A 24,815-nucleotide genomic window follows, 5' to 3' on the forward strand; every position below is an offset into this window, starting at 1 on the left:
GAAACGGCTGTTTTTTAGCAGTCGGCTTGACCCCAGAGTGAAGGTAGTTTGCTACACAGATGGAGAAGTTTCGGGTGTTCGAGCGAGGTCCTATACGACGGGGATCGAATCAACAGAATTGACAATTTCGTGATAAAAATCGTTCGAGGTCACATTGCAAGAGCTATGTCTTCGACCAACAATTTAATTTTTGGGGCGTTCTATCCGAACGACGAATATTTCGAGAGTGGACCTTTGAGCGGCTTCATTTCCCCAGAGGCATTAATTTTTTTAGATAGATGCGGTCTGATACAGGATAGATTGGCAGTGGATAGGTGACTCCTGTACAATCGGGACCGTCATGGCACAAGGCGGAAGTGACGTCACCCAACTGGGGACTGTGCTAGATGGAGAAGTTTTGTTGGGTGAGGCCCTAGTTCACACAAGACTGCAGCGCAACTTTAAGTAAGTAAGTAAGTATTTTGAAATACATTTTCAGTGTTATGATCCATACTGTATTTGGACCCCAACCCATTCAAAATTACCTCTGCTTGAAACGAAAAATTATAAAAATGTCGAAACATGGTCTGTTGTTAAATTTTTGGGTGCTACACATAATTACGGTTCAGTAGCTATATGAAAAACTTTTGTTTCGTTTTATCTCATAGTTTTTAAAACATTATCCTTAGACAAGAAACTTAAACTCATCCAAAAATAACGACACTGAGAACAAAAACTCTCTTAATATTTAGCTCCTTTAAGATCATAGCTATTCAATATAGAAAGATGATATTAGGAATAAAGAATTTCAGATTCTTTTTGTCACGGTCATGGAAGTAAAAAGCTTGTATCATGTTATCTAGTAAAACATTAAGAGGTTAAAATCGTATCTTCTGAAAGAAATGCCTTCATACCTTTAGCTAAGATATGTATCACATTATTGGAAAATTGGAGAAATGAATGTAAAAACTAAAGAGGATAAGTCTTAAACCGAATATCTTTTTACCATACGGTTATAGCAATCATGGCAAAAGTTTCGAAATATTGCTGCTGAAAAGGCACAGCAAAATAACAGTTGGAATCGGGACTTTAGTCCAAACTACATAGGGGTTTTCTCAGGCTACGCCATTGCTTAAATGATATGTCACAAACGTGAAGTACGTTACGACCATAATTATAGATCAGTTGCAAAGGCTACGCAGAAATTGCAAAATGCAGTTGATAAACTAGGCAAATACATTTAGTAAAAAAAACCTGAATACTCTTCCAATTTCTAAAAACAGTACAGAAATACCTTACCTTGTAATGACTTTGAATGCAAAGCTTAAATGAAAAGAAAACTTCAAAAGTAAATAGCGAAATTTGAAGTACAGAAGAATGTACTCTGACTTATTTTTCCAGAGATAACTTATAAAACCATTCCAACTCAAAAATGGAGACCGTCTGAAATGTAAGAAACCATTTTCGAAGATTAACAAACCAAGCCCTCTGAGCTAATACTCTTAAAGCTAGGGAAGAGTGTAACAACTATAAACTTCTTCTTAATTAAATTATAAATTAAGAATTAAAAATCATTCGTCGATCTTTCATAGATCATAACCAAAATTTATCAAGTTGATGGAAAAAAGCTTTGCTAATTAAAACTTTCGTAATAATTTATTATCAAGCATTCAAAAATTCAAAAGGACTGTGATTAAACACTTGAAATTGATCAAATTTTAACAACAAAAATTGGTCGGATAAAATTTGATCCTATATTAAAAAAACAAAAGATCTTCAAAATTATTACTAGGTGTTTTCAGAAATATAACCCCTTTGATTTTTGGTACGGTCAAAAACTGTTTCGTCAATATTTGACAAAAACAAACTGACAAAAAGACATATTCAAAAAACTAATGTGACTGAGATATCAGATCTCAATTTGTGGTGTACAGTTGTACACTCATTCTGAAGGATTCCAAAATTTTCTAGGTCCTTGAATCTTACACTGCTCTCTCTTTATTTGATTTATTGGCAACTCTGTCAAGTCATTTAATTCAATTCAATTCAATTCCCATATAAAGAAAAATGAGTTCGCAATTCTTTGCACAAAAACCAGATACAAAAAAATAAAAAGTACGAGTGATGGAATAAGCTTTGTTGCTGAGGGTGACAAGAATGACGTTTAAATTTTATATAAGACGAGCTATAAGTGAATACTTGTATACCAACCTATATATATATTTGATTCAAGTCTTTCGAATACCTTAAATCATTATTATTGAGATCGCTTTGTAATACAAGACATAGGTTTTTTCTTGTTGTTGTGGTTTAATTGAGTGTAGGTTAGACACACCTATAGTCTCCTATACCCTATAGGCTGAAGGTAGGCCTAGTCTCAGAGTGAGCCTTGAATTCGTATTTTTATTCATTCATTTGAATATGATGCTATTTTTAAGATTGACTTTGGGTGTTTATTTTTTTTTTTTCTTCTAAAAAAAGGAAATTGTGAAAAATAAATAGCTACGTTCTTTTTATAAATTAAAGGTCTGTAGATATAAAGCATAAAGATTAAAGAAAAAAGAAATATTAAGAAGTCTTAAAATCCTTAAACATTTTAAGGTGATTAGTCGGTATTAATTTTGTTTGTTCCATAAAAAGACAAAACATTGGATGAACAAAATTTCACATACCTACCTAGTTATCTTTTTTTTTCTTCTTCTATTTAAAGACTTAACAAAGTTAAAGTAATGTCAAGACATGTACTTAGACAGCTTTTAATAAGCACCCTAATTGCTTTGATGTGATGGGTGTCTTTTAAAATGGTTGAAATCGCAATGTCAAAGAAATAAAAGTCCAAAAATAGATACATAAGTTGATGAAGTAGAAGATTGTGGCATATAGTCTCCTTAAAGTTCTCAGAAATTACTTTTTCAAGTATCATATAAACGTATGTATTTATAAGTAAATGCGATATTTAAAGCTAGAGGCCTTTGTTCAAAAGCGGAACTTTAGGAATGAAGACATTTTCGCTAAATATTCTTAAATTTTTCGAATCACAAAAATGCTGATCCTTCTTACGTTCCTGTCAATTGAATGGCTTGAGATCCTGTGTTAAAAGTCTTAAGACCTGATTCTTTATGCAAAAATCACTTACTTAATTTAAAAGATCATATTTGTCCAACAGATTCACTATTGCCAAATGAGAGAATCATTAACTATGTGCCAGAATTGACGTTTATGAAGTGAGTATAGTTTTATGTTTACAAATAGCGTACATTGTATTTGTCAGATGTCAAACGATGACAGGTACCAAAATAGTGGGCTTTTTAAATTGAAACCTCTTATTGCAGAACTCATTACAATATTTCGTTACTGACATTGACATCAAATTCTTCTATGTGGTTTCAACTTAGAGCTTTAGATGTCTCTTTATTTATACCAATGTTCTTTCTTTGTATCCTTCTTTTTGATTTAATCTTCAAGCAAGTAAGACCTACCTTAAAAATAAATTGTCAAAAATCCGTCCACAAAGATTCTTTTATTTCATTCCAATCATCGAGCAACCAGCATTGATCTTTCATATGTTAGCATTTGGTCCTTCGAGCCGGATTTCTCATAAAAGACACAGACAACATATTCCGAAATTTCAGAAAGTAGTTAGCTTAGCTTAAAGTAAGTGTCAAACTACGTTCAGAGGCTCTTCATAAGTGCATGTGTTAGTTGTTAGTAAGAAAATAATACAATTATTGTCTAAACAAAGATTTTAACCCCACCCTATTTTGATTTAAATCTATCGATGAGCAGTTTAAGTTGTATTATTTGCTCATTCGGCTTAAAGCTTCATTCTTCCCATTGTTAGATCTATGGAAGTCAATATGTATAAAATCAAATGTACGTATGTGATGAGTTCCGCCTCGGTTATTTAATTGTACACAAGCTACCGAATAAGGTACATCAATTTCACTATTAATGAGTTGATGAAGAAGTATTAAGTCATTAAAAAAAAGGCCTTTGATGAAGAGATTGCATTTGAAGAAGCGGATGCATGTCATAAGGATCATCCCAAGGAAGATCCTTTAGGGCAAAGCGAATGAAATTATGTTGAATTGATTCAATAAGTTTTCTATGAATTTCATAATAGGGAGTCCAAACCTGTGAAGCATTTTCAAGATAAAGACGAACATGACAATAGTACAAAGCAAAAGTAAAATACGGATCATTAAACTCCATTGCCCAGAGTTTTTAAAACCAAGCATGGAACTTGCCTTATTGACAATAAAGTTAATGTGATGTGTAAATTCTAAGTTGGAACAGAAATGATCACCTAAATTTTTCAATGTGAAGACCCGACAGAGTTTTTACTGCGTTAGGCACAATAAACAAATAAACTATCGATTCGTAAAAGTAATTATCTGGCACTTTAAAGGGTTAAGGTCAAGGCTATTTTTCCCACACCAAAATATGAAACTATCAATGTCGGAAGATTGCTAAGCAAATAAGCAGACAGTCGATTAAAACCACATCGTCAGTTAAAGTAAATTTATTTAAAATGCATTTTGAAAGCTTACTCTCGCAATTAAATGATTCAGCTACTATCTCATACGCTCTTCATCAGCGACATGTTCCAGAGTTAGATTACCCCATTGAGCTGCACAAGATATATTCTGCTATATCTTCATCAAAAGATCTGAAAACTCCTGGTTTCGATGGAATACCGTATGAATTTGATAAAAATGCATGTCCATCTCTTATTGAAGAAAAACAGAAGTTATTTACTGAGATTCTTGAAACTGCAACGCTCTTCAAGAAATTAGATACAAATGTTGTGTCAAACTACAGAGGACTTTCATTTCTCGATACGCTCTATAAGACTGTCAGCTTGGTTAGAAAAAAACAACATCATCCATAAATTTCAAGCTGAATATATGTAGAACCAACTATTCTAACGTGGACCAAGTTTATAATCTTTCATGCATAACACAACTTCAACTCTGCCAAAAGAAGAAACTCTACGCTTTTTCCATCGATCTTAAGGCTGCTTTTGATAACATTGACAGGAATCCTCTTATTTATAAGCTATCGACTCTGGAAATATCTTCGAAGATACTGGCTACTATAAAGTCTCTTTATAAGCATACTACTGCAGCTGTTTGGGATGGTTCGTGTTTTTCAGACTTCTTCCCCACGAAGAAAGGTGTTCGTCAAGGATGTGTGCTAAGATCTCTTCTTTTCGTTCTGTTTTTAAAAGATCTTCATGCGGAACTTCCAATCGGTATTGTTTTAGACTATCTTCAAATTAACGCTCTCCTAAATGCGGACGATATTGTACTGTTGTCAGATAATCCTTGAGGGTTCTCAGACTTACTGCATTCAATGGAATCTTGAAATAAATCTAGATAAGTCGGAAATAGTAATATTTCGCAATGGTGAAAGAAGAGCAGCGTGTGGAAAATGGTTTTACAATAATTCTGGAATAAAGGTGTCTAATCAATACAAATATCTTGAGGTAGCGTTTAATTACAACAAGTCTTGGAATGAACATCTAAGAAACAGATTGAGAGCATCTAAAAATTCCATCAATTCAACGTGGTCGAGACTGCTGCGAGACAATACCGTCCAACACTCAACAAAGTTCAAAATATACAATGCCGCCTCAAAAGCTATTATGTTGTACTGTGCTCAAGTTTAGGGATACCGCGAATACAACCAAGTCGAAAAGTTACAGCGTTTCTTCATTAAAAGATGCTTTTTACTGTGCGATAATACGCCTAACTATGCTCTGCACATTGAAACAGGTTTACCATAGGGGTTTTAAACGCCCTTCCAGCCAACATTTTATCGAAGGCCATTATAAACAAGAAAACATTCTAAGAAATGGTTGGATCTTTTTCATGGATATTCATTGGATTTTCCTTTTGACATGAATCTACTTGATTAGACCAGCTTACATCACATTCTTTTACTAAAAATGAAAGAAAAACACTGGACTGAATTTACAGTTAGTGCGACACAGTCTCAATTTCACGATGAATATTGTAAAATATGTACTAAATATTGACTCCAATTCACGTGAATTCCCTATTTTTTAAAGCTCACAGGCTCCTTAATATCAATGAAAGAGCTTTTCAAGGAGATACATTATGTAATATGGATAACTTGGAAGATTTCATGCACTTCATTGAAACCTGCCCAGTATTCAAAACGTACAGAAGAACATTTCTTTGCAGCTGTATCTTTTCTCATTCCCAAATTCCCAACAATCTGCTACTGCTGCTACTCAAATTTATATTACTTCTAAAAGCGTCAATTAAATGTCGCAATCTTATTATAAATGGTTTTTCATAACATACGTCTGTAACTTAATCTACTTACTAAGCTTATATATTTTAAGACTTAAAGTCACTGTCAAAATAATTGTATATACCTATCTATTTATCAGTGTCATCTTGTAAGAGAATACGATCATGGAAGAACTTTATTATTTTAAAAATCTTCATGTCGTCAGCAAAAATGAGAACTTCACTTGAGCGTAGGCATGACGATACATAGTTAATAGACGTCATGAACAGAAAAGGACCAAGATGGCTTCCCTGGGGAACACCAGGTTGAGCAACAAAAGGATAAGAAAAAAATGTACCTCATAGCATATGTTTCCAAGGTATGATTTGATCCAAGCTTATAAAAATGGTGGAAAACCAAGAGCTTTAAGTTTAAATAAAATAATTCCGTGGCTAAGTTGGTCAAAATCTTTAGAAAAGTCAGTGTATACACAGTCAACTTCATTACCTTGTTCTAAAGAGTTTGAACATATGTTTGAGAATGTGAGGAGATTTGTAAGGTTGACCTTTTTTGCAAAAAAATTTTCGCAAATGAGATTTTTACTAAAAATGCTACACTTGTACAAACAACTTGTTCAAACACTTTAGGAATGCAAGAAAGCTTTACAAAGGGGTTGTAGTTGCTTATATCCGACTTGTTACCTTTCTTGAAAATTGGTGTTAGAAATGACGTCTTCCATATACTGAGAAATTTGCCAGTTCTTAGAGAAAGTTTTAATAAGAAAGTAAGGAGTTCAACTAAAGCATTACTTCACTTTTATAGTACTATCGGCGGAATACCATCGGGACCGGCTGAGCAGTCATAATTCATCTCGGATAATAGATCAAGGACCGTACTCTGTAGCACAGGGATTCAACCACAGCTCGTCTGATAAAAGGATTGAAGATTATGAAAATATACTTCATCAACTTCTTGAGGGCTATTAACAAATGACTCATGGAAATTTGTTCCGAAAGCGTTACAGATATCAACAGTTTTGTCTAACGAAAGGTTCTTTTTTCTTTAAGCTTACAGGTTTACAATTTTTTTTAGAATTCTCTTTCAAAGAGGTGCTCATTTCAGTAACATAACTAGCATACAAAAATTTAGAAAGAGTCTTTAATTCGTTGAAAATTTCAACATAAAAAAATAGTTGATTGCAGCAATTCCAGAAATTGTTAAATCTTTAGACAACAACTGCAAATAAGCTCTTCTGAAGTCAACATTATATAAGCAATCAAAGGAATTACTGTGTTCAGTAAGATGATTACTTACGCCAAGACAAATTTCCAAGAGGGAGTGATATTTATCGATATTAGTAATTCCTGATCTAGATTCTAGAACAAGAGTACTAATAGCGTCAGAAGAAAAGACTAAATCGAGAATTCGATTTTTTAAGTTTTTAATTCAGTTTGTTTGCTGTATGTCAGTAAGAAGGACTTTATCGAGAAGAGATAGTTCCATTTGTGAAGAAGAAAGAGAGGCTTCAATGGAGGATTAGTCTTCGGTTGGTATCAAGTCAATGTGTGGTAAATTAATATCACCTAGAAGTAAAGTATTCCATCTCTGACAACAGTACTCGCACACAGGAATGTTTGAGAAATGTAAGTCACTAGGCCCTAGTTCACAACGGACTGTTGCGCCACCTAATTTATTTATTTATTTAAAAGGAAAATATTGGTGTCCAAGCAGGACAAACTGAGAACAAAGTCTAGTAGAGTTCGCTATAAACAGACTCGAAACTTTTTGGAGGAATATATATATAAAAACGTTTAAAATATAAATGAAAATAGTCTTAGCCTGTACCATTAACTAGACACGGGCCAGTTTAATTGATAGTTAAAACGGAAAAGATACAGAAGACGAGAAATGTGTATTTTGTACCGCTATGAGAGCACCTCCACCTAAATCCTTTGCATTACCAACATGTTGATCATTTCTGTAAACTTCGAACTTTTGGCTGAAAAGATCTGTGTATGAAAAGCTTGAATTAAGCCAGGTTCCTGTCAAAACGCATACGTCGTGTGGGAATGGATGGGTTAAGAAAAATGTCATCAGTCTTACTGCGAAGTCCCCTTACGTTTTGGTAGAAGAGGGCACGCTTATTAGGTTTTTTGACTTTGTTTTCAAGGAAACACTTCGTTTTTGACATTGTAAACTTTTTGACGAAAGTCTCTGCGGACTATATATTTGTATTGCAAATGGAATCAAAAAACCTAAAATTCGTTTCTATTTTGAAAGAGCAAACAAAGCAATTTGATTTACTGATCTTAGTACACCTTATAGATAAGCTACAAGGTACGCTCTTGGTAGATACCAAGTGCGAAGTTATATCTTATGGCGCTCTGATTTAATCCAAATCATCGAGCAACCAGCATGGATATTTCATATATTAGCATTTGGTCCTTCGAGCCGGATTTCTCATGTTAGGGATAGACAACAGACTAAATCTGAAGCATGTTTAGAAACAAAGCTATTTAGTTTACTGATCTTAGTACACTTAATGGATAAGCTACAAGATACGCCCTAGGTAGATACTAAGTGCGAAGTTATATCTTCTGGCGTTCTGATTTCATCCAAAGCATGGATCTTTCATATATTAGCATTTGGTCCTTCGAGCCGGATTAATTTTAAAGCATGTCTAAGAAAAGATAATGTGCTTCACCTTCATCCTTCTTAAGTAAGAAAAATTTACAATTAATACTTTGAATAAACATCAAATCCAAAAAAGAGTAGGAAATACACAAACCATTAAGCTTCGATTACATATGTAACTTTTTTGTTGTGATGTGTTTTTGTTTCCCGTATGAGGTGTTCCAGAGAAACTGAAGGGCAAAATTGGTACACATTCAAAAAGCATGCAAAAAAATTCCTCCAGGGTTAATCTCTGACTAAGTTTATCCAAAGAACACTCATAACCTTAGCAAAAACTCGTACCAAAACCATGAAATACCGGGAAACCTTTGTATATTTAAACCATAGTACCTTCAGAAGCAGAAACTTTTAGGGCGACAACATTCCGCATTATTGGCGTTGGTGTCGGAGGCAAGAATAAAATGTTATTTTTATTATCATAACCATTTAGCAGACTAAGGCAGATTATTAATTATTCATCCAAAATGACAACACAAATTTCTTCAGTCTATTTCATTCGATCTCAGAGCTTCCATACAAAGCCAAATCGGATTCCCCGTTCACCATGTTGCACTTAGTAGTATTATTGGGAGAGTTTTTAAAATGCTTAGGAGTATTCAAACGATTTTAAGACAGTTTTAATACAGAATGTTTGGGTCAGGCAATGTCTTTAGGTGATAGATGAAGCTTGAGAAGAGCTGCTCAAATTTTAAACTCCTCATCCATTTAGTGACTCGCAGCTAAATTAAAAAAAAATCTTGATCAAATAGTTTAAAATCAATTTAAATTCTCGCGTTCACGACTTCAACGAACACAAAAATCACACAACTAACTGTGAAATTGCAAATAAAATACTTTAGTCACAAAGGTAACCCCTACTGTACATAAGTTTTATTTATAAATTAAAAGTGTTACGTGTTTCGATATCGGCTTGCTTTTACTTAAATAATTTTTGGTCAAGATGAGAAAATCTAAAGTGATTGTCCAAATGGTTTTGAGTGAACAAACGGTTCTTTGGACACACATGTCACTTTCGTCACATTTTTTTATTGGTTTACTTTTCATGTTAAAGTCTGCAAAGTATTATGTGCCAGAATAAGAAAAGAGTTCTTGAAAGGAGGCTCTTATACCTATAGTCTCTAGGGATTAAATAATTTCATAGCCAAGGATAGTATAGGTCCTTTTATGTGTGCATATGTTAAAAGGACTTCTCGTTCGTACACTTCAATTACTATAATATTGGTCACCCAAGTGCCACTTATTCAGACTGTAAAACTTATTTTAAATTGTCCTTATGAGAATCTCTAGTACCACATTTTACATTGTGAACCAACATTCCTTAATGTTGCACAAATCGCTTTCTGAGAAAATTGCACTTTTTTGCCATAAGAACCAAAAGAACATTGGCTCAACATGTGAACTTATAAGTATATTCAAGTTTCTTGTAACATCTTTTATTTCAAAAAATGACAAATATTCTCTTTGCATACACATAATCCCTATTTACAAGGAATATTTCATTAATTCTAAAGTTATTTACATTTATGATCCTTATACAGAAATGAGGATTTTAAAATGTCCAGGACTTTCAAAATATGTAAGCTTTAAAACTCTCTCATGCTTCTTGTCAGACCAATTCCTCACAACTGACAAGCCAAACGAAACCATACAACATGGAAAATTTAATAAGTCTTCTTTTCATCTTCTACCAACCCTCATCCTTATCCCAGCTACCATCAACAGGAAGAAACGGAACCAACCCTCCCTATCCTGGCTACCTACACATCCATGGCCAAAAGCTTGTATCCAATAATTGTGTTTGTGTTTTGTGTTTATTAACATCTCCTCAAGATTGGATTTCGATTTTTCCTTTTTTAATTTTTACGGAAACAAACTACTTTCTCTCTCTCTCTCTCTCTGTCGTCTATGGTATCGTTTCCGATTTTAATATCATTCTTTTGCGTATATCCTGTTGTTCATTTTCTTTCGTCCTTGTAATTTGTGCCATCTTGCTGGTATGGTAATATAAGCAGTGATTTATGGGCCCAAATTGATCTCCAAATTGTGATAGCAAAGGAACCTCGCCGCCGACAAAGGAAAGGCTCTCTCTTTCTTGCCTGTATCTATCTTTCAATAAAGCTTAGGTTAGGAATAGGTACAGGGAGGTTAGGTTAGGTATATTTGTATGTACCTATCTAAAGATGATAATTTGCATTCATTGACAAAACAAAAAAAAATACAAAATTGGAAATTCAATGATCCAAGAACACAGATTTTCAATATATAATAATATAATGTAAAATAATGTTAATGGTAAATCAAAAAATATTTGAATAATATAAAATTTTAAGTAAGACAAAATTTCTAAAGATTAAGTTGAAAAACATTTGGTCGTGACTTTCTAGTGACTTGTCGTAAGTCGTGAAGTATTTGGATATTGTGATGAAGAAGACAATGTTTTTGTTTGACAATATTGAAATGTTTATTGTTATGTTAAGAATATTTATGTTCAAACTTATAAAACTGACATAATAAGAAATTATTTTTCATTTCTTTTTTTTAGGGATGAGTTTGAGCTGAGAGTACCATAAATAGAGGTATGTATTATTTTGTATTCTTTTTATTTCAAATACAAATATTTTAGTAATTTTGTTATAGACGATAATGTTTTTTTTTATTTGTCATTGAGACTATGAAATTAATTACACTTGAGACTAAAAGAATTCATTGGAAATGGTAATTTTTACCTACCTTAAATGTATATCAACGGACATTTAAATGATGTTTTTATAAGCTTCCTGAGAAGGCTAATTCAAATCTTAAAATTTTAAGTGGCTTATGTAGTATTGAACTTTAGGGCGACTCGTGGTACAAAATTAATTAATTTCAAAAGCATTCTAAACAAAACCGGGAGAAGAAGGTAAAGCATATTAAGTGGGTTTAATTTAATAATCCATTGTTTAGGGCAATTCAACTTTCGTTGTCGAAAAATGCCTTTTTCAAATGACTTTAAAACTGTTATAAGGAGTTCTTTATTAATATAAAATTGATTTAGGAACTCTGACAAGGCAATACATAATACATACAAATGTGCTTTTCAGGCTGTTTTTGAACCTTTAATTTAAATATTAAGTATTTTTCCGCTGCGTTGGAAGTTTGCTCATAAGGAATACACGCAAAATTAGAGCTTTTTTCTTCATATTTCCTAATTCCGCCGTATTTTATAGTATGTTGGATTCGTCTCTCTTTTAAACGGTCTATTTTTTAAATAGCTTTTTTAGTTTTTGAGATATTTTCTAAAATTTGGTTCGTAGATATATGGGCAATTAATGGAACCTTAACTTAAATGACTCAATGGCGAGTCCGAACGACTAATTTGAGAAAGCACCTTTCATATCAAGAAATTGTTCTTGGAGGATTTGTTAATTCTATACAAGAGGCAGAACCCAAGAGAAAAGAACATTTACAACCAGCGTTTGAACCCAAGACCTCTGGCTCTGGCATCACAGTAATACCCGAAAACCATTACGCCACAGTTTCTATACTTGGTTTGACTGGTATTTTTAGACTTACAAAATAATTAAAAGGCCTAACATGACTCTGGTTAAAACCTTAATATACAAATTTGAATTCAACGGTTTGAATTGTTAAAGCGAGTACAGACAGACAGATCCGACAGCCTGACTTATCTACCGTTCGCAAATCAAAAGATGCTGTATGTGACTAGAAAGGTGAACAAATTTTGGATCTTGCCGATGCATACAACTGCCACATACTGAATGGCAGCTGCACAGGTGATTCTGAGGGTGAATTTACGTTCATAAGAGGTACAGCTAACTCAACAATAGACCTTTGTTTTATATCTGGTCTGTGGAACAATGCCGTGAAAGTTTTTAGAGTAGGTACTGAAACATTTTCAGACCATATGCCGTTAGAAGTTATGTTTGAATCTTCCCAAAATCTAACCCCAGCCGGAACTAAACGTCTTAACCTCATTCCAAAATTATTCTGGAACGAAAGAAATAAACAACAGTTCCAAACCAGCTTAAATAACGAAATACGTAAGTTTCATGAACTTAATGTAAGCTTTGAGTCTAAGGTTCTTATAACAATTATCAAAGATTCTAACCCTCAAATTCAACAAACAGAAAAGAAAATCATTTTTAAACAGAAGTGGTTCGACTCGGAGTGCAAAAGCTAGGGAGACGTCTTTCAGTTTCCTGAAGCTCTTCCGATCTCACAACCTACCGATCTTCAGAAAACTCTATGCTGATGCAAACACCCAATACAAAAGAATTTGTCGCGCCAAAAAATCATCTTTTGAACAAAAGGCAGTAATGGCTATAAATAAAGCTAGCAACTCTGTTCAGTTCTGGAAAGCTGTTAAAACATTAAATGAATCAACGAATATCATCTCTCTTAATTTGGATGCACAAAGTCTTCAGGATCACTTTAAGTCCCTCCTTAATACAACATTATTTTCTCCTCTGTTCCTGTACGCGGCCCCACTTGTGATAGACGACTTCCTTGATGCACCTTTTTCGATAGCTGAAGTTAAAAATATCATTGAAAACTGCAAATCAAACAAAGCACCAGGAGATTTCCGTATGAATTCTACAAAAATGCCACTGATGAGTACATTGCCCTACTAACAAATGAATTTAACCGTATCTTCCAAAACTCAATAATTCCTGATGAATTCAAGAAGTCCATTATTTTCCCACTCTTCAAGAAAGGAAACGGTGAAGATCCAGCTAATTATAGGGGAATTGCTTTCTTAAACACCATCGCAAAACTGTTTGCTGGGATTATTGAAAATAGATTGTCGGATTGGGTTCGAAGAAAAAGAATTTTGTCAGAGTTCCAGGCCGGCTTCAGGAGGAGCTACTCAACGATCGACCATATATTTTCACTATACAACATAGTTGACTATTATCTTCAGAACAAGAAAAAACTGTATGTGTTTTTCGTTGATTTCCGTGCAGCCTTTGACTCCGTCACCCGTGATCACCTCTTCTATAAGTTATCCACGATTGGTTTGTCAAGCAAAATAATAAATACGCTAAGAGCACTGTACACCAACAACACAGCTTATGTTTGGGACGGAAAATCTATCTCCGATGAATTTAGAACAGAAATGGGACTCAAACAAGGATGTATCCTAAGTGCTTTGCTTTTTGTCTTATATATAAACGACATAACAGATGCTGTTGGCGGTGGTATCTCGTTTGGAGGAATCAAAATACCAGCCCTAATGTATGCAGATGATATAGTTTTCTTCTCGGAAAGAGTAGATGGCTTGCAACTTATGATGAACAAATTGAAGGACTATTGCAAATGTTGGAACCTACAAGTCAACTTATCGAAATCGAAGGTAATGATATTCAGAGGTGGTGGTGGCAGAAATGCTAGAAATGAAAAGTGGTCTTATAATGGGGAAACGGTAGAAATAGTGCGAGAATATAAATACCTCGGGGTTTTATTTACTTCGAATCTTAACATGAAAAAACATCTAGAAGGAAAGTTGAAAGTTGATTGCGTGGAATTTCAGCAGTTTGGGAACGCTGTTTCAAAAATAGATGTATTGAGCATAGTGCTAAGCAAAAACTTTTTCGATCTACAGCGTCAGCTATCCTTCTATATGGCTCCCAGGTATGGGGATACAACTCTTTCGAACTAGTTGAAAAATGCCTCCGATACTTCATCAAAAGAATATTTTGTCTTCCAAATAATACACCAAACTACATGCTGTATCTTGAGACAGGAGTCGCTCCAATGTTTATGGAAACATTATACCTACATTTTAACTACATCGTTAAAATTTTCGAAATGTCAGATGAGAGATTGCCAAAAATCATACTGAAAAACACCATTAGAACATCAGGAAGTATGCCAACAGAGTGGAGAAATCTTGCGGCTTTCTGTAACTCAACGCTAACGGTAAATCAAAATGAACAACTCGTTTTGCTCCAGGAAAGGTTCAAAGCATTATTAGAACGATTTGGAAAAGCGCTCTATGACAGATACTTATCCGAGGCACGAGAGTCAACCTTTAGAAGCTACTACAGTCGGTTGATTTTTGACAATAGACTCAATACATATTTCCTCAACTCGAACCAATTACATAAGATTAGTATTATCTTCAAAACATGAGGAGAACTTCTCCCTCTCAATTTTATTCCCCACCGTCCTGACCTGCCAATACTCTGCAGTCTGTGCAATCGCAACGAACGTGAAGACATAAAGCATTTCATCGCAATTTTTTCCAATTTTAAATGAGTTTAGGATCAGACACTTCGGTAAACAAAGTCTGAATGATACTGAGCTGCTTGACATACTAAACGTATCCGTTGGATGGGATGCACTTTACTCGTATGTTGTTGCTGCGCTTCGATATAGAAATTGTATAGTAAACGAAGATTTCTAGATACCTACAATTGTTATTTGCTATAATTTTGTTTTAACCATTGCCACTATAAATATTATTTGTATATTTCAAAATGTCAGTCTGATAGACGGCCATAGGCCAAACCATTGTGACTTAAGATAAGCTTTTGTTGAATATATAACAAATTGTTACTTTGTACTGAAAATGAAATAAAGAGTCAATTAAAAACTAAAAAAAAACTAACCATCGTTATTTTATGTTTGATTCGAATATCAACAATTCCATTTCATTGAAATTTTGAAGAACAGAAGAAAATCGGGAGTAATTTTAATTTGAAAAACTTCTGAGCTATTTGTGTTGTTCTTTCCTTAATCTTCCTTTAATGGCGTTTATTTTTCAAATTGCAACCCTTTTGATCGTTGATTTTTAACTTCCCATAGGAAGTTATTGTAATGGGTCCGATTTGTCAAATTGAAAATTTTTACATTTCTCGACGTTTTAAGGTCCCTAGAGTGTTCGTACGTTCGCGACGTAAAATTTTGACAAAAATCGAATTGACAGTTTTTTTTTACAAAAATTAAAAACCTAAAAAAATTTAATGATTTTCGACTCAAATATCTTTTCAAAAATTTGAAATATTGGCTTCAGACTAATTTTATCTTATAACAAATATTGTTTTCGATATTCAGTATTTCTTATATAAAAATCCAACAGTCCGTTTTTTCATATATAATAAAATCTACAAAAAATGGTACGCAAATTTGGTAAAAATTGATACGAGTACATATAGACAAACTATTGAGCAAGAAAAATCGACAGACGGGATGGGAAGTTATCAATGTGGGTCGCAGCCCAGCGTCTTTTTTTCTCTTTTTATTTTTCGCGCCGTATTCGTTATAGAATAATATAAAGCCAACAGGTTAACCGGAAAGGAAAACCGAAATAAGTTCAAACAAGCTAGAAAGACTTGCAACGGCCACATTCGACGAGCCATATTTTTGCATGACTAGAAATTAAGGCAAAAAATAATACTACTATAAAGAAAGTAAAAATTTCTGGTCATTTGTAAAAAACGTACGAAACACCACGTCATCCTCGGTTCCAACGCTTGTCCACAATGACACTCCCTATTCGAGCTCGATCGATAAACCAATTTGCTTGAAGCACAGTTTGCTGTTAATTCGACGCTACCGGAGAGTGTCATGAGTCCTCCTGTTCTTGAGAGCGTAAACGATTCTATGGAACGAATCTTCTTTCGAACTCGTGCAGTTGCAAGAGTTTTGAGAGACCTTGACATACACAAATCCGCTGGCCCGGATAGTATTCCCCCTATTGTTCTGAAGAGGTGTTCTTCAACGCTGTTAAAACCACTGCGTAAGTTTTTCCATCTGTCCTATTCTACAGGTCTCTTCCCGAGTGGATGGAAAACTGCATTTGTCCAGTCTGTCTCTAAAAAAGGTGAATCATCCTCCCCCTCTAACTATAGTCCAATAGCACTCACGTTCCTTCTTTCCAAGGTCATGGAAACGCTGATTAATTTTCAGTTTAACAAATATCTTGAAGAACGGAAGTTTCTTAATGACCGGCAGTATGGCTTTCGTAGTAATAGGTCCACTGGTGATATCATGGTTTATCTCACCGAACAGTGGAACAAATCTTTACATCGTTTTGGAGAAAGTAAGATTATTGCACTTGATATTTCAAAAGCATTTGATAGAGTTTGGCACCAAGCTCTCTAATCGAAAATGCGTGCTTATGGTATAAAAGAATCCCTTCTTCGTTGAAGTGTTGGACGGGTTCAAATCTGATATTCACAAAATAAACGCTGGTGTGCCACAGGGCTCCGTTTTGTTTCCGACGCTCTTTCTTATTTTTATAAATAATCTTTTGTCTAAAACTTCTAACCCATTAAAGTGTTTCGTTGATGACAGTACCCTCAGTTTTTCATATTCGTTTTTAGATGCGCATTCTTGTCCTTCGGATGTGGACTTCAACGGCAGCGTATGATAAGCTCATTGAATTCTGATCTCGGCAGCATTGTACAAATGGGAATCAAAAACCCTGTAGAATTTATTGCTTCGAAAACTCAATGCTGTCTCCTGTCGTTGAAGCGTAACCCACCCCCGATGTCGCTATCCATGAGCGGTATTGCATCCAGGAAACAAATGAACTTTCAGTATTCGGTATGAATATCAAAGATCACCTGTTATGAAATGATCACATATTCGATATTGCAAAAAATGCTGCTAGCTGCTTAGGATTTCTCCGACGGTGCAATTAATTGTTAAGCCCTTCTGATCTGGCTGTAATTCATAAAGCCTTCATTAGTCCAAAACTTGAATATAACTCGCATATTTGGGCAGGTGCCCCATAAACAAGTTTAAGTATCTTGGACAGAATCCAAAAAAGAGCTTTGAAAATGATAGGCGATAGAACTATAACCGTATCAATTACGTCACTTTAACACCGGCAGTGTTTCATGCCTTTCGTTGTTCTACCGATATTTTTATAAACAGTGTTCTGTCGAATTAGCCAGTTTCATTCCCCCCCTAAAACAATTCAGCCGTAATACTCGTATTTCTCGGAATGCACATAAGTTTAACCTTGAGCTCAATTTTGGACGTACTTTCAAGAATAGAGATTCTTTTTTTAACCGCTCATCGGGAATGTGGAATGCTTTACCCAGCTCTGTTTTTCCCTATAATTTTGAAATTCAACACTTTAAGACCAATGTGCATCGGTATCTCCTCTTTATTCCTTCCCTATTTGTTCTGTGCTTAAACTTAAAACATGTTAAGGGTATTAATTACCCCTTCATTGCCCGTTTATTAAAAAAAAAGACACCTTAATTTTTGTCTTTCATATGTATATTATGTATTTTCAATAGCTGGTCGTATTTTGTCTATTGCAAACTACGAATTCAAAATGGTACACCGTGGCGTATACTTACTTTTCTAAATTTGAATTTAATTTAAAAATAAAAAAAATACTCCGTATGATGATTTATTTATAGTATCATTTAATTTAGAAGATAATTTGTATTCAATCATTTTATACTCAAAAAATGTACATATAGATGCCTAATTGACTTCTACATGAATAATGTGGTTGAGAAATTTAAATCAACCAGGCTTTGGTTTTCAATCACAAACTATTCCATCACTAAATTTGTTTTATTTTGTTAAATGAATAAATTACTTTCCCATGTTCCTAGTTTGTCAGCATGTCTACCATCTTCATTTAAAACTTGTTAAATTTCACAGGACTTATACGTATGGTTCGATTTTAAATACTTATAGCCAACATTTTGATTCATTGGATGCTTTGAATGATTATAGTCACAGCAAGACTATGCACTTATGCGGTTTGTGAGAGTTTGTGGTTTTGATTGATGTTTTGTGTGTCTTCTGGATTTAGAAAACAATTTAAAAGAGAGGAGGCTGCTAGGAAAATATAGTTTAAACCATCCTAAAGAGTATGAAATTCCAACTTTCTTCAGGTGTAGGCAGATATCAGAGCCTTTTGTCGATAATTTGCAAAGAGTTTCTTTTGTGATCAATTTTGTTTGATTTACATGTGAATCTATTTTTTTGAGTTTACTATCTTAAATTTATTATGTACATAAATTTAAGTAAAAAGTCAGTTTATTCTATCGGACTTATATAGAATATGCCAACCCAGTCTACGATAAAAAAAAAACAACAAAAACCCGTGGTAATCACATCAATAATCAAAATTGCTTACTATCCTTAAAAGCCCTCAATTGATGGACGTTTTTAGCAAATTAGATCTGACGGCTTTTTCCTGCATCAAAATGTTACGTTTTTTTTCACTGCAAAATTTATCAGAGGCCATTCTTCGTTCAACAAATAAAAGGCTAAAAAAAATAAATTATATCCTTTTTTGCAGTATTTTATCTTTATAAATATACATCACAGAAAATATATACAATTCCTTTCCATAAATATAGACCTCCATGTACCATATCGTACGTCATACACACGACAAGACACGACACACATCCTCTGTATGACACATACACAACACATTGCCTGAATCATTCCACACACAACACAAACACGATGACAAACCAAACACTCCGAAGGCGACACAATAAAGAACATCACATCCACTCATGGTCTCGAGTCAGCTTCAGCTTCAACCTCATCGTCATAGTAAGCCTCATCCTTAGCTTGGTCGCTTATTATTGTAGCTGATGTAGCTAAGGACGAAAGACGACCGACCAACGACACGAGCTATGAGTGAACAATATACACACACGACACACGACACACCCAACCAACTCATATCCCAAACTGTACTTCGTTTAAATCCAAAAATAGGAATTGAAAGGACATTTTCACAGAGAGATGAAAACATCAACTATCATTATAAATGGAGAAAAAGGACATCAGCGAGCGAACAGCAAACGTCACATTGCATGTCAAAGTCCAGCATCGTGCAGCAAGGATCAGATGAGCCTCTGCATCTGTATCTGCCCAAGGATTTGCGTTTTTTTTCCAGTCTCGCTTTCGCGTAGCGTCTATATGTATATGTGTACCTTTTTCCTGTATTTATAGTTGCAGTAAGGTACCTACTTCAATCAAAAGTTGCACGTTGATTAAACAGTCAACATGCGGTCCTGGGTGTACTGCACACAGGAATACTGCGTTTGGGTGGTACAATAACTGCAGTGTCCTTTCGTTCTATTTTTTTTTTTTTTCGTCCTGCACATTGCCAAAGAGGACAGAAGACATAGTATTTTTGATGAAACCCTACGAGCGGCATGTGCATGGTTTTATGTGTTGTGTATGTTGCTACATGGAAATGGAAAGGCTACAAATTTTCATCAAAAACATCTCTCATGCCTCATAACTGTACACAACATGTCGCATAGAGTGTGCTATTGGCTAGAAAGCCACATCTCATGTACAGTATCCTTCCAAACACCAACAACTATACATTCGACTATGTGTACATAGGTACAACAGTATCGCAAAGACGGCCAAACCAAGCCAAGCCATGGGCAATAAGGATCTCTACCTATTATTATCTTGTTTGGTCCTTATTGTGCATAAAGACCAAAACTGCACTTGATACTTGACACTGTCGTAAAAGTGCATGGATATGTCGATGGCGATGTATGGCGGCTTCTCGGTGTGGTATAGGATGTGGACAAGTTGTGTGTTCTTTGATTATGAATATATCAGGTTAAAAACAAAGCAAAGGGTCTTTCTTTTTGATAAAGAAGTACAAAAATAGAAAAAAATTGAGATCCTTTTGAAATAAAAAGAGGCTACAATTAATGAACTTTCTTAATTCATTCCACACTATTGTTGTTTTTTGAGTAAGATTTATGGAGCCCCAAATAAAATTCCATATATTAACCACATCCAATTTTAAAGGACTCAATTTATAATTAAAGGATTTTTCCATTTTAGAAGAAAAATGAGTACAGTGAAATTAAATTATACGAGTAATTCCTTGAAAGTGTGAGAACTCGTTGTTGAAATTCTTTTTCGAGAGCTTGTATTTTTTTGAGTCTTAAATTTTCTTTTAAAATTTTAAGTAGGACATATTTATGAATGTGTATAACCGAAGCTAGTATAACCATGACTTTGAAGTTTGTAATCCTATTCAAAGCCACACCACTCCAGTTCTGTATCTATGTAGATTTAGACTTTTATTTATTTAGGGGCAGATGACCTAGAGCAATGTTAAATTAGAGTGAAAAGTAGCAAAATGAGGTTAAATGAATTTTATGCTTTGGGGTTTTACATTCAGTGTGATGCGATGTTGGGTGCTCTTGGTGCTGGTTGCTGGTGCTGTTGGTACTTTGCGGTTGGTGCGGTAGTGCGAAGGATTTATATAGTCGAAGGAGACTTTTTTTTGTTTTACCTACTTTAAGTAAGTGCTTCCTAGATTAATAAATTTCCAAAGTACCTTTCGTCATAATTTTTGTTGTTGCTGTTGTTTTTTTGTTTCGTATTTGCAGCCTTAAAATGTGGCTTTTATAAAGGTTATTGTGGTTAAAATTTTAAATGAGAGAATTATTTGAAAATAAAGTAACGCAACTATAAACAACATTTTAGTTTTTTATAGGTATGAATTTTAATTTTATACTTTGTTTTATGGATGAAATTTTGATGATGTTTTTATTTTTAATTAAAGCAGAATTTATAGAACTTACTACCTACGATGACGATGGAAATGTTGAAGTTGAAAATTACTGTACAGAGGCCAAGATTTATGTTCTTTGAAAATATTTAATGGGAACTTTAAGATTTTATCATCGTTCATCACTTATTTTCAAGATTTACTATATATTTTATAATTACTTTATGTATTTCTTACGGGTCAAAGTATATAATTAACAACCAAGAGCAAAATGTGAAGTTTTTTTATTTAGTCACGTTAGGTTATAGTGGCTGTCCAAGATGAAAACGGACACACTTAGGCCAGTTTAATGGCCCATTGTGAAACCACATGAATCTTGAGCTCCTAAGCTCAATGGAACCAGCTTGAGTCCCTTACGAAACGTGAGAGGCTGATTATACCGATATGATTTAGATCGTTTGGATCGTTAAAGAAGAATTCTCCTAGGTAATTCTTGAGTTTTCGAGCCAGAGCAGGACATATACAGAGAAGATGCAGTACCGTTTCTTCCTCTTCCTAGTCGATACAGCTTCTGCAAAAGTCATTTGAGAACTCGTATAGTCGCGTATGCTTGCTTTCCTATTAGACAGTGTCCGGTTATGACACCTATTATCGAGCTTATATGCGATCTGCTAAGAGAGAGCAAGTGCCTTGAACGTTTTAAATCCAGTGTTGGCCAGATGTTTTTTGTGGCTTGACACGTGGAGATGTTGTTCCACCTGGTGCCTGCCTCCTCGCAGCGTCTTGCATTAGCAACAGTTTACAAGTAGCGATTGGTATGCCAGTACTTGCCAAACGTGTTAGGGGTTGTACTGTACCATTCCTGGCGAGTTCATCTGCTTTACAGTTGCCTGGAATGTCTGTTTGGCCCGGCATCCAGCAAAGGTGAATATTAAACTGTTGCGCCATCTCCATTAGAGATGATCGACAGTTATGGACTGTTATAGAGTTTATAGAGACAGAGTCCAGAAATTTGATAGAAGCCTGGCTATCAGAGAAAATACGGATATCAGATGTTGATATCACGTTTTCTTTGAGCCAGGACAAGACTTCCTTTATCGCCAAAAGTTCCGCCTGGAACACGCTAAAATGATTGGGAGGGTGGAATGAAAGACTTAATTTCAGTCTTTTAGAGTACACACCTCCACCAACCTCTTCTTTTATTTTTGACCCATCTGTTTTTAAAAATGGATTAACTCATCTTCCAAGAATGTCTTATCCTCCCAAGAAGATCTTTGAGGTACAGAAATCTGGAAGTTTCTCTCGAATTGCAGTTGGGGGATGGTGCAGTCTGTGTGCTTTGGAATTGATTCTAAATACCTTAAAATTACGGAGTTGGCCAATGTTGTTCTTAGTCCACTGCGACGAAGCTTTGAGGCGAATAGCAGAGCTAGCAGCTATTTGTTTACTTAATATGTCAAAATATGTTCTTTTAGCCTCTCATGATGCACCAGAGGCTTTTAAGATTTTTGCCGAGAGAAATTCAAAGAAAATTCTTCATACAATTATTCAACTACTTGTATGATCTTACAAACATTACATAAAGAGTTTCAAGGACATAAGGACCTTGGAATTCCTTGCAAAAACTTTTTGTAAAGCCTAGAATTTTATAATATTTTTTTTTATGATCAGAAAAAGCCAACTTTGTGTCCAAAATAATGTCTAAGCCGAAGAAGTTAGAGAGCTTTTCCAAGTTCGTAAAGTTTAATATGAATTCATAGTCCAGTATAATATGTTTGCATGTAAAACTCATTGTTTTCCACTTGTGAATATTCAACATTAAACGATTTGAATTTCCCCATTCTCATGGTCGAAGTAAATCATCATAATATTTCTCATTTCGTTAAGGAATTAACTATTCGAAATATTTGCACGTCATCACAGCATAATAAACAGAACAAATAACAACGGACTAAGTTAGCTACCTTAAGGTACACTAGAATTATCATTAAACGAAATAGATTGTTCATTTTTGTAGATAACACTAAAATGTCTATCAGTAAGGTAAGATTATATCCAAGCAATTAATTTGTCATGTAGTCTTATTTGCTCTCATTTACTTAAAAGCACTTAATGTGAAAAGCTTTACTAAAATCTGTAAATATACAATCAAGTTTTTGTTTTCCTCGAAGGATCAATACAAAAGTTTGTAAATTGAAGTAGATTTGTAATTGTAGATTTTGATGGTATTCATGCCGTCAGAACCTAGATTTAAGTTTTCATCAAGTTTTAGAACTTTTTCAAAAATGGAAGGTTCAAAAATTGTTATATTTATGCAAGATAAATTTAGAAATTGATCAGGGGTGGAATCAATCTCAAAGCTTTGTCGGTCACAAGATTGTGTTTTTTTGAAAGAAAATTAGCTAATTAAGAAGATGTTCCACTAGCTTGTGTAAACGTCTGGCAGCCCTATTCGGATTTTTGTTATGACAGCTTTTTGGGTATTAACTTGTATTAACCTTACAAAGATCAAATTCATTTATTTTGATTGTCAATTATCAACAATCAGCTGAGCCGATTCCAAAGCAGTATTTGTAATAAGTGTCAAGTAGTAGGCTAATTTAAGAAGAGTCTTCATATGCACTTTTAAAAACATAAACAAACCTATTGGACAGCATAGTCTTGTGTTTTTTCTTTATACTTGTTGTAAAGGCTACATTCGAAGAAATAAATTTTTGCATAACCAGAAATTAAGGCAAAAAATACAACAATGTCCTAATGGCAGTAAAAATGTCTGGTCATTTGTAAAAAACGTACGAAACACCACGTCATCCTCGGTTCCAACGCTCGTCCACAATGACATTCCCTATGTAAGCTCGATTGATAAAGCCAATTTGCTTGCAGCACAATTTGGTGTTAATTCAATGCTACCAGAGAGTTTCCTGAGTCCTCCTGTTCTTGAGAGGTAAGACGAATTTATGGGACAAATCTTCTTTCGAACTCGTACAGTTGCAGGAGTACTGAAATAACTTGACACACATTCCTTCTATTGTTCTGAAGAGATGTTCTCCAACGCTGGCGTAAGCTTTTCCATCTTTCCTACTCTACAGGTCTCTTTCCGAGCGGATGGAAAACAGCATTTGTACAGCCAGTCCAAAAGCACTCACGTTCCCTCTTTCTAAGTTCATGGAAATTCTGATTAATTATCAGCTTAAGAAATATCTTGAAGAACGGAAGGTTCTTAATAACCAGCAGTATGGCTTTCGTAGCAATAGGTCCACTAGTGATCTAATAGTTTATCTCACCCAACAGTGGAACAAATCTTTACATCATTTTGGAGAAAGTAAGATTATTGCACTTGATATTTCAATGGCATTTGATAGAGTTTGGCATCAAGCTCTGTTATCGAAAATGTGTG

General features: G+C 34.4%; 2 protein-coding genes across 2 annotated transcripts in view; one reads left to right on the forward strand and one right to left on the reverse strand.

Moving 5' to 3' along the window:
* Positions 1-24,815, reverse strand: part of LOC129952449 (zwei Ig domain protein zig-8-like) — a 180,068-nt gene that overhangs the window by 35,398 nt on the left and 119,855 nt on the right. The window lies entirely within an intron of this gene.
* Positions 11,473-24,815, forward strand: part of LOC129952452 (meiotic nuclear division protein 1 homolog) — a 312,005-nt gene continuing 298,662 nt past the window's right edge. Inside the window, exon 1 of the mRNA XM_056065035.1 lies at positions 11,473-11,510. The gene's annotated coding sequence lies outside the window, so the exon portion shown is untranslated. The remainder of the gene's footprint in view (positions 11,511-24,815) is intronic.

Source organism: Eupeodes corollae, chromosome 3 (genome assembly GCF_945859685.1).
Source record: "Eupeodes corollae chromosome 3, idEupCoro1.1, whole genome shotgun sequence".
NCBI classification, from domain to species: Eukaryota; Metazoa; Arthropoda; class Insecta; order Diptera; family Syrphidae; genus Eupeodes; species Eupeodes corollae.